The sequence below is a fragment of the Pteropus vampyrus genome, unplaced genomic scaffold, assembly GCF_000151845.1.
Source record: "Pteropus vampyrus isolate Shadow unplaced genomic scaffold, Pvam_2.0 Scaffold10, whole genome shotgun sequence".
NCBI lineage: Eukaryota > Metazoa > Chordata > Mammalia > Chiroptera > Pteropodidae > Pteropus > Pteropus vampyrus.
In genome coordinates this window covers 1795605-1804980 of record NW_011888791.1, presented here as the reverse complement: position 1 = coordinate 1804980, position 9376 = coordinate 1795605, and the positions used below count along the sequence as shown (strand labels likewise).

At 32.8% G+C, this 9376-nt stretch overlaps 1 protein-coding gene across 1 annotated transcript in view; it reads right to left on the bottom strand.

Annotated features, from left to right (window-relative positions):
• MYO9A (myosin IXA) overlaps positions 1–9376 on the bottom strand; it is a 245311-nt gene that overhangs the window by 7409 nt on the left and 228526 nt on the right. The gene's annotated exons all lie outside the window — the stretch shown is intronic.

The window sequence follows — 9376 nt, the reverse complement described above, 5'->3', positions numbered from 1 at the left end:
AAAGTTAAAATCCTGGCAAGACTGATGAAGATAAAAGGAAAGAATTCACAAATAACCAAAGGCAGGAATGAAAAAAGGGAACATCACTATAAATCTTATAGATAGATATAAAAAGGGTAAGAGGCTACTACTATGAACAACTTTGTGTCAATAAATTTGAAATTTTATACAAAGTGGATAAATTTCTACAAAAATCCATGTAATTGATACTGCCAAAGAAAAAAATTAAAAAGTGAATAATCCTATACATTGAATCCATAAATGCAAACTTTCTAGAGAGAAAATCTAATTCTACATAATTTTACTAACAAACAACAAGAAATGACAGATTCTTTCACAGAATTAAAAAAAAAAAAAAAAAGACTATTTCCCAACTTATTTTTAGAGGAGGCCAGCATAATCTTGATATCGAAACATCACAAGGATATTAAAAGGAAGAGCTATTTTAGGACAATTTTACCCATAACATGGGTGCAAAAATCCTAAACAACATACTATAAACTGAATCAATATGTAAAAAGGATATTACCTCATGACTCAGGTGGATTTATTGCAGTAGCATAATGATGATTTGATATTAGAAAATCATTTGGTGCAATGTCATATTAATAAAAGTTTCATGAACACCTCAGTATATACAGTAAAGGCATTTCATAAAATTCAACATTAAATCACAATAACAACTCTTAGAAAACCAAAAGTAGAGGGGAACATACTTAATCCTATAAACCATCTACAAAAGTTCTAGAGCAAACGTCATATTTAGTGGTAAAGGTTGAAAGCTTTCCCTTTGAGATTGGAAAGTGCCAAGAATGATCCCTATTACCACTTCCTCTTGACACTGTGCTGGAGGTTCTAGCTAATGTAAAGAAAATAAATAAAAGGCATAAGACTATAAAAGAACAAGTGAAACTATTGTTACTTATGAACAATATGACTGTAGAGGTAGGAAATCCAAAGGAATCCACAGAAAAATTATTAGAATAAGCGAGTTCAGCAAGGCTGTTGGACACAAGGTGAAAAACACCAAAACCAACTGTATTTTTATTTAATAAGCAGTAAAAAGAATATAAAAAAATTTTAAATAACACTTATAACTAAATATTAAAATCCTGGTAATAATTCAAACTAAAGATGTGTAAGAACTGTACACATGAAACCATAAAACACTTATGAGTCAAATTAATGATCTACATGAATGGAAAGATAAATCCTGTCCACAGATGTAAACAACTAATATTTCCGAAATGTCAATGCTCCCTAAAGTGATCTATAAATTCAATGTAATTTCAATAAAATCCCAAGAGAATTTTTGTAAAGCTGATTCTATAATTTATATGGCACTATAAAGAGCCAGGAATAGTCAAAACACTATTGAAGAAGATAGGAAGACTTGTCCTAGCAGATATTTTTAGAAAGCTATAGTAATTACAATAGTAGTGTTGGTACAAAGCAGGTCAAAACCGAGAGCCTAGAAACTGATCCACACATTCACAGACTCTTGTTTAAAAAAAAAGGGGACGTCAGGCAGTATGGAAAGAATCTGTTTTTAATAAATGATGCTGGAGAAACCAGTAGCCATATGCAAATATAAAGACTCCCTACATTATACCACATACAAAAATTGTCTCCAGGTGGACTGTATACCTAAATATGAACGGCAAAAAAATAAAGCTTTTAGAAGAAATAAAGATTATCTTCATAACATTAAGTAGTAAAAAGTGTCTTAAACATGACCCAAAAATTACTAGCCTAAAGGAAAAGACTGATAAATTAGACTACACTAAAATTAAGAACTTCTGGTTCATCCAACACCACTTTTAAGAGGGGGAGAAGTATGCAAGGGAAGGAACCAATAAAGGGCTTGCATCCAGAATTCATTAAGAACTCCTACATATCAGAAAAAGACAACCCAATTAGAAAAATGGACAAGAGCTTTGAAAAGATCCTTCACAAAAAAAGGTATCTCAACAGCCAATGCAATTATGAAAAGCTACTTAAGCACATTAGAGTCATAGCGCAGAAATGCAAATTAAAATCACGCACTCATTAGAATTACTAAAATTAAGGAATCTGGCAATATAAGTGCTGGGAAGGATGTGGAGTAATTGGGAACTCTCATACACTACTAGCGTAGCACAACCACTTTGGAAAAAAGTATGGCACTATGTACTAAAGTTGATGATATATGTATCCTGTGACCCAATAATTCCACTCCTATATATCCCCAACACATGCATGTATCCATCAAAAATATATATATCAGAATGTTCATAGTAGCATTATTCATAACTCCTCAAAACACAAGTCAAATGTCCACCAACATGAGAAAGGTTAAATTGTGGTATAGGTATACACAGGAATACTACACAGTAACAAAAATGAGCTACAACTAAACACGTTATGGATTAAATCTTTTACACATAAGATTAAGTGAAATAAGTCAGATATAAAAATAACACATGTTATATGATTCCATTTATATAAGGCTCAAAAACAGACACAACAAAACTATAGTGCTCAGGGATATATATTTTAGTGGGAAAACAACAAAGAAAATAGAGTGATTAACATAAAACTCAAGTTATTACTAACCTCTGAGGGAGAGTAAAGGATTGTGACTGGAAAGAGAGAAAGGAGTGCTTCTAGAAGAGCTGGCAATGATCTATTTCTTGACTGTGAGTGGTCTGTGGATATCCACTTTGTCATTCATTAAGATGTATGTGTATGTTTCTGTCCTTTTCCAAATGTGTTGTATTTGACAACAAAAATATATTTTAAGAGCTTTTCAAAGTTAGCGATTTATGCAAACATACTAATATCTTTTGAATATCATAGGACAATACTGGCAGATTTCTGAGTTGATTTTGGGAAGAAAGAAGGAAGATATGGAAACTTCTGAGCTAGCCCAGGCAGTGAGGTTAAAGTGAAGGGCAATTTCTAAGAGCATTCGGGCTAAGTCTTCCAAACTCACGTGTTCTAAAATGCAATTGGATGAAAATCAGGAGGATTACAAGACTGCTATTCCACTTTTAAGTTCTGAGATCAAGAAGTAAAGAAAATATTAAGAAAAAGGCCCTCAAAACACAAGATTGGTCTGCAAATTTGACAAAGGAGAACTCAGAAGAAGGCACTGTGGAATAGTGGCAGAGAATATGGTTTGAAGATCGTATCAACACGGTGTTAAAAGTCCATTCTGACCAGTCAGAATCAAATTATAAATTCCAGGACATCTTCCCATTCCATTTGATTTTAACTATTTTAATGAAGCCAAATGAATAAAATTTAATGTGATATTTCTAGCCTTGAGGAACTGGAAAATCTCAGCTTATTCCCTGTGTTTTTATTTTTATTGAATCTATTTCCTAGTATTCAATTTAAAAAATTGCCTTTGTTCAGCCTTCATACCATCACCTACTTATCCTCCTGAGTACTGTACCGTGGGTTAGTGAAGAATTAGTTAACAGAGCTGAAGAAAATCAAACAAGCTCTACAGGTCTGATCTCTTTTAAGACATCATTAAACAAAGATGAAGGGAAACTTGAAACCCTTATAGCCTGAGTTGTCTTACAAAGTCAAAGAAAATAATTTTTAAAGTTGATTACATAGAACTTTTAGAAACATCGGAAAATGCTGTGTTAAAAACTGCACATAAACTTATATGCCATAGGTATTTTTTTTAATCTGTAAATATATCCAGTTATTAACAGTAGTTTCTTGAATAGAATAATATCCTTTATTCTCTACACTTTTCTGTACTTTACAACTTCCTCATAATAGGTATGAATTATTTTTTTTTCCCCCCAAAATGAGACTTTTTTTTCCAGATCATTGTATATTCTCTTTCAGTGGTTGATAAATAATTGTTTTTCTGCCATGAGTCCAAAATGTCAACACAGTGAAAAAAGCTAATATTTTCTTGGCATTATGATAAAAATAGATTTCACCTCCTGGACTCCCTGTAAAGAGTCAGTAGTTAACACTTTGAGAAGTAGTCTGCAGTATCCTGCATTCATTTTTCACAAGGTAGCTAATCTTTGTCCTATTTACTTATAGGGTCTCTCCTTCTTGATTAGGGAAAATGAGACTTTGTGATATGAGTTGTAAATATTTTCCTTTGGTGTCACTTCCCTTTTGCCTTGCTTATGGTTATTTTTGTCATGTAGTACAAAATGATTTTATGTAATAGAAAAACTTTCCCTACTCCAAAAGTATAGTATATTTTCCTATCACATTTGAGATTTTATTGGTTTTGATCCATCATACACTTTATGAACAATTTGTACCCAATTCTTAATGCAAGTACTGAAAAATCTATAGAGCCATATTATAATCCTTTTTTGAATACTTATCCAGTAATTTTCCTGTTTAAACTTTAGAGACAAAGTATTCCTAAAATCAGGATATCAACTACAATTATCTTCAAATATTGGTATTAGGTCTAAAGTCCCACTAATCCATTATTTAATATCATATACAATATGAAAATTTCCAATCCCTTACCAACATATTAACAAAGTTACTAGGAAAAGCTGGATTACCACTATCAAAGAGGGTACAGATAATACACAATTCTGACAGAGAGCAGAGATCATGGAGCTGTTTAAGACATTATCATGCCTACGGAGATTTAACTCTTTTCAGTTTGTTCAGAAAAATAAACTAGCTCTTGATTTCACACTTTCAAAATGGGAGCAGGTGGGATTCCATTCTTTAAAATGTTTTTAACTGAACTCAGAGAAACAGGGAATAGACAGACTGTTGCCAGGGGCTGGGATATGGGGAAAATGGGTGATAGTGGTCAAAAAGTACAAATTTCCAGTTATAAGAGAGAGGAATAAATTCTGGGGATGTAAGGTACAGCATGCTGACTATAGTTCACAATACTGAATACTTGAAAGTGGCTGAGAGTAGATCTTAAATATTTTCACTACCACCAAAAGAATTTTTTTAAAAGTAACCGTGAGGTGATAGATGTGTTAGCTAACCTTATTATTGTAATCATTTCACAATATATACATGTATCAAACTTACACAATGTTATGTCAATTATATCTCAATAAAACTAGGGAAGAGGGAGAAAAAACCCCAAACACATGTTTTTAGAGCTCTAAAAAAGTTGCATGTACACAATAGTGATTTTGGATTAATATTCATAGATGAGGCAGCTGTGAAATTACATATCAAGTGCTTTATTGATATATTTATGTATATTAATGTATCAAGTGCTATTCTTATGGCTTTACAAATATTAATTCATTTAATCCTGTGTCAGTCATACTACTAACCCCAATTTACAGATAAGAAAACTTGGGCATGGAGAGTAAATGACTAGCCCATGTCACAACTGCCAGTAGACTGGTGCTGGGAGTTCAATGCAAAGTCTAGTCCAGAGCCCATCTTGTATTCTGCTGCCTTTAATACTTTTGTGTGCAATTTTTATTAGGTTTTTTTTTTTGGAGGTGGAGGAAGTAAGTATCAATGTTACATACTCTTTTTGTAAAAGAAGACTTTTTCCCTCTCTGCTCTGGAACGGTTTAAATTATAATTATATCTTTAAAGGGTTGGTAATTTCCTCTGTGAAATTATGTCTGGTGTTTTTATAGGAGGAAACTCTTAGACAACTTTATCTTTTCTTTGGTAATTGGTCTGTTAATAGCCTTTCTTTTAGAGGCAGTTTTGGTAAAGTACATTTTCCTAGAAAACTTTACATTTTCAAATTTATTTCAGAGTTGAATAAAGTTGTAGTAGCTCTCCTCCAAGATGACTCCTGATCATTGTCATCTCTTTGTATTCATGTCCTGTTTAGTCTCTTCCATACTGAACAGGGCTGCACTGTGTAATTATTACAGAGATGACAGAGTATAACTTTTGAGACCAGAGTATAAAAGACATGTGGGCTTTTACCTAGCTCTCTTGCGCCATTTGCTCTAGAAAAAGTCATTTTGACACTAGAGTAGCCCTATGAAGAAATCCATGTGGCAAAGAACTAAGGACTTCCTTCTACCAAGAGCAAGCACCAATGAACTAGTAATATGAGTAAGCATCTTGAAAGCAAATGCTATAGTCCCGGTCAAGTCTGATAACTGCAGCCCTGGCTGACATTTTGACTACAAGTTCATGAGAGACCTACCCAGAACCACACAGATAAGCTGCTCCTAAGTTCCTAACCCACAAAAATATATGTACGAGATAATAAATATTTATTGTTGGTTTAAGTCATTAGGTTTTTGGGTGATTTGCTACACAGCAATAGATAACTAAAAAAACAGTAGTCTCTTATGACTCTTAAATTCTGTTATCTATAATAATTCCTTCCTTATTTATTTGTGGATTTATGCCTATTCCATTTTAATTAGATTAGTTAACGATTTTTTCAAAGAATCAACTTTTTTATTAGTTTCACCATTTTTTGTTTTCTAATTTATTTCCTGCTTTTACCCTCATTATTTCTTGCTTCTACCTTTATTATTTTCTTCTGCTCTTGTTTATTTTGTTCTATTTTTAACTTAATTTAGATGTTTATTTTCATTTTTCTTATAACATTTTAAGGCAATAGTTTTCTCTGAATACTGTTTTAGCTATATATATCCCACAGATTTAGATATAGCATGTTTTTATTGTAATTTTTAAATTACTCAATAATTGCAGTTTACATTTCCTCTTTGCCTTTGAGGTTTTTCTTGTGGCCTAATTTTTCCTCTAGACTTTTAATTATTTTCATTATGAATTATTTTATACTTAAAGGTAATATAAAATTTATAAGTAGGTTCAAAAATAGTAAAACAAATGTCTGTGTAGCCACCACCCAGATTAACAACTACAAAATAACCAATACCATTTAATTGTTGTCGCCTGATTTTTAGACTATTCCATGGGAAGCCCAAAGGGTGTATTCTTTTCTTTGTGGGTACAGAATTACATGTTTATATACATTATATCAATCATTAATTATGTTATTTAAGTACACTTACTTTAAACAATCTTTTTCTGGTATCAATTATTCCCTAAAAATGAGGACATTCTGTGTTAAACATGAAATTCCCATTCCACCTTAACAGGTAACTATCTACAATATGAGACCCTGTGAGTCCTGCTCACCCTCAGGGCCCCATAGTGCTAATGTCTTCAGAGCAAAGCCTATTTTGGTTTTAAAAACATACCTTTCTCCAGCTGGTTAGTTCAGACTCATTTCTTAAGATCTAGCTCACATGTCACCTCTTCTATAGCCTTTCCCAGTATCCCCAAGCAGAATTGGGAACTCCTTCCTTAGTTCTCTCACCGCACAGTACACAGTACTGTCTGATTCCTCCTTCCTCTTTTTTTAGAACGTTCTTAAAACCCACAAAATCAATCATTTAATCATGTAGCTTTTCCATTCTTTGTCTGAGGAAGTCTACATATAATTCTACTGTTTATTTTTTCTAAAAATGATATTCTGAAACAGAGATCCTTAATTATTTGATTTGGGTCAGAACTCTGTGAAGACAGGCCACAGTAGGCTTCCCTATTATTCTGTGAGAAGAGTCTATAATAAGCTTTCCTACTGTAACAAAAATATTAGGAACCAAATGCTTTAATGTGGAGGATCTATGTGAAGATACCCTCTTTGATGTAATCCTCACTTGAGCCCAACATTTCCATTTTCTACTAAGGCTTAAAGAGATAAAAAATATAAATCAGTGAAAGGTACACCAAAGTGTTAAAATGAATAAGGCTTATGAGGAGAGTTTTGCTGTTTCCTAAAACAATATAAAGCTCATGACAGAAAAAGGATGCAGGAAAGAATAGCAAGGCATGGTTGATGGAGCACAAAGAAATTCAATACTATGAGTCAAAGTAAGCCCAAAGAATTGAAGATAGATGAAATTAAATACTCATAGTGGTGATTAAGGAATGGACTGCACCACTGTTAAAAACCTGATGACTATGTAGAGAAAGACATTTATTACCCTCACCAGGGAGTCATGATACTTTATGAAGAAATGCATCCGAGAAAAGTATATATAACTGGGATTTGTCCATGAGTTGAATATATATGCATCATCTAGATAGAACTGTATATGACTAGCTAAAGCACAAATCTCAGAATTCTAATGAAAAAGTCATACTCCAAAACAGCACTTTGGGCCAAGATGGAAGATCACTATTGTCTTCTGGTAAGTCACAAAAACAGGAAGCAAGGAATTAAATTATCAGACCACTTCCTGAGGAGTCTGCTTTCCTGGTAAGAAGAGGTCCTATATTAAGGTCTTCTAGAAGACTGGTTGTTTTGCATGGTGTTATAATCAGGTAACCAAGCCTGTTAAAAAATCCCAGTTCTTATAGTTATGATTCACCAAATGAGGATTAGTAGGCACTTTAAGCACAGCCAGTAAGTGTCTGTGTCTATTTATTTCTTACACATGAAAAGGAATTATCCTCATCAAACGTTTCTGGGCAATGCAGTGAGCCAGCAGTGTTACATGTACTGTAGAGCAGTGGTTCTCAAAGTGTAGTCCACGACAGCTGGAAGGAATAAAGGGTATCTCCAAATCCATTTAAAAAGACCTGCGATGTCAAAACTATTTTCATAATGATACTAAGATATTAGTTGCCCTTTTCACTTGACATTTGTACTAATAGTACAAAAGTCATGGGTACAAACTGTTGGCATCTTTGCATAAATCAAGGCAGTGGTACCAAACTGTTCTAGTAATCATCACATTCTTGCTATATCATGCATAGTTTTAAAAAGGTGATTTCATGTCATCCGTCAAGTAATACAATTTAATAAATTCTTAACCCTTGAGTTCACTATTTTTGAATTTCTGTCTGATAAAACGAGCAGTTTTATCCATAAAAGACCTCTGCTGCATACTGACTGGTTATCTTAAGAAAAAGTATATGTGCAATTGTTTGAAATACAAGCTGAATTAACTGCTCTTTATTCATGAAATGCTATTTACAATAATCAACAAAGTATGATTATCCAGACTTGGGTATGTAGCAATTTCTTTAAAAATGTGGAAAGTCCATCATTTCAAATGAAATGTATGACCATATCTGCTATCAATGACAAAATTTCAAGCTTTTGAACAAATATTAGAATTCTGAAAACTTGTAACTGCCCTGTGAGTTTGACAGCTGCTGCCCAGTACTTAAAGATTTTCTGAAGAGATAGGTGGTGATATTAACAAATGTGATTTCTGATATTGTATGAAACATGTGAAAGATCTGCATAACTCAGTGAACCAATATTTTTCAAGTGACCCATCTATGACATTACAAGGTACATGAGTAAAATATTCAATATTCAAATAACCAATAGATTTTAATGTCACAGAATATAAAATGTTAATTGATATAGTTACACATTCTATATTGCATCTAACTT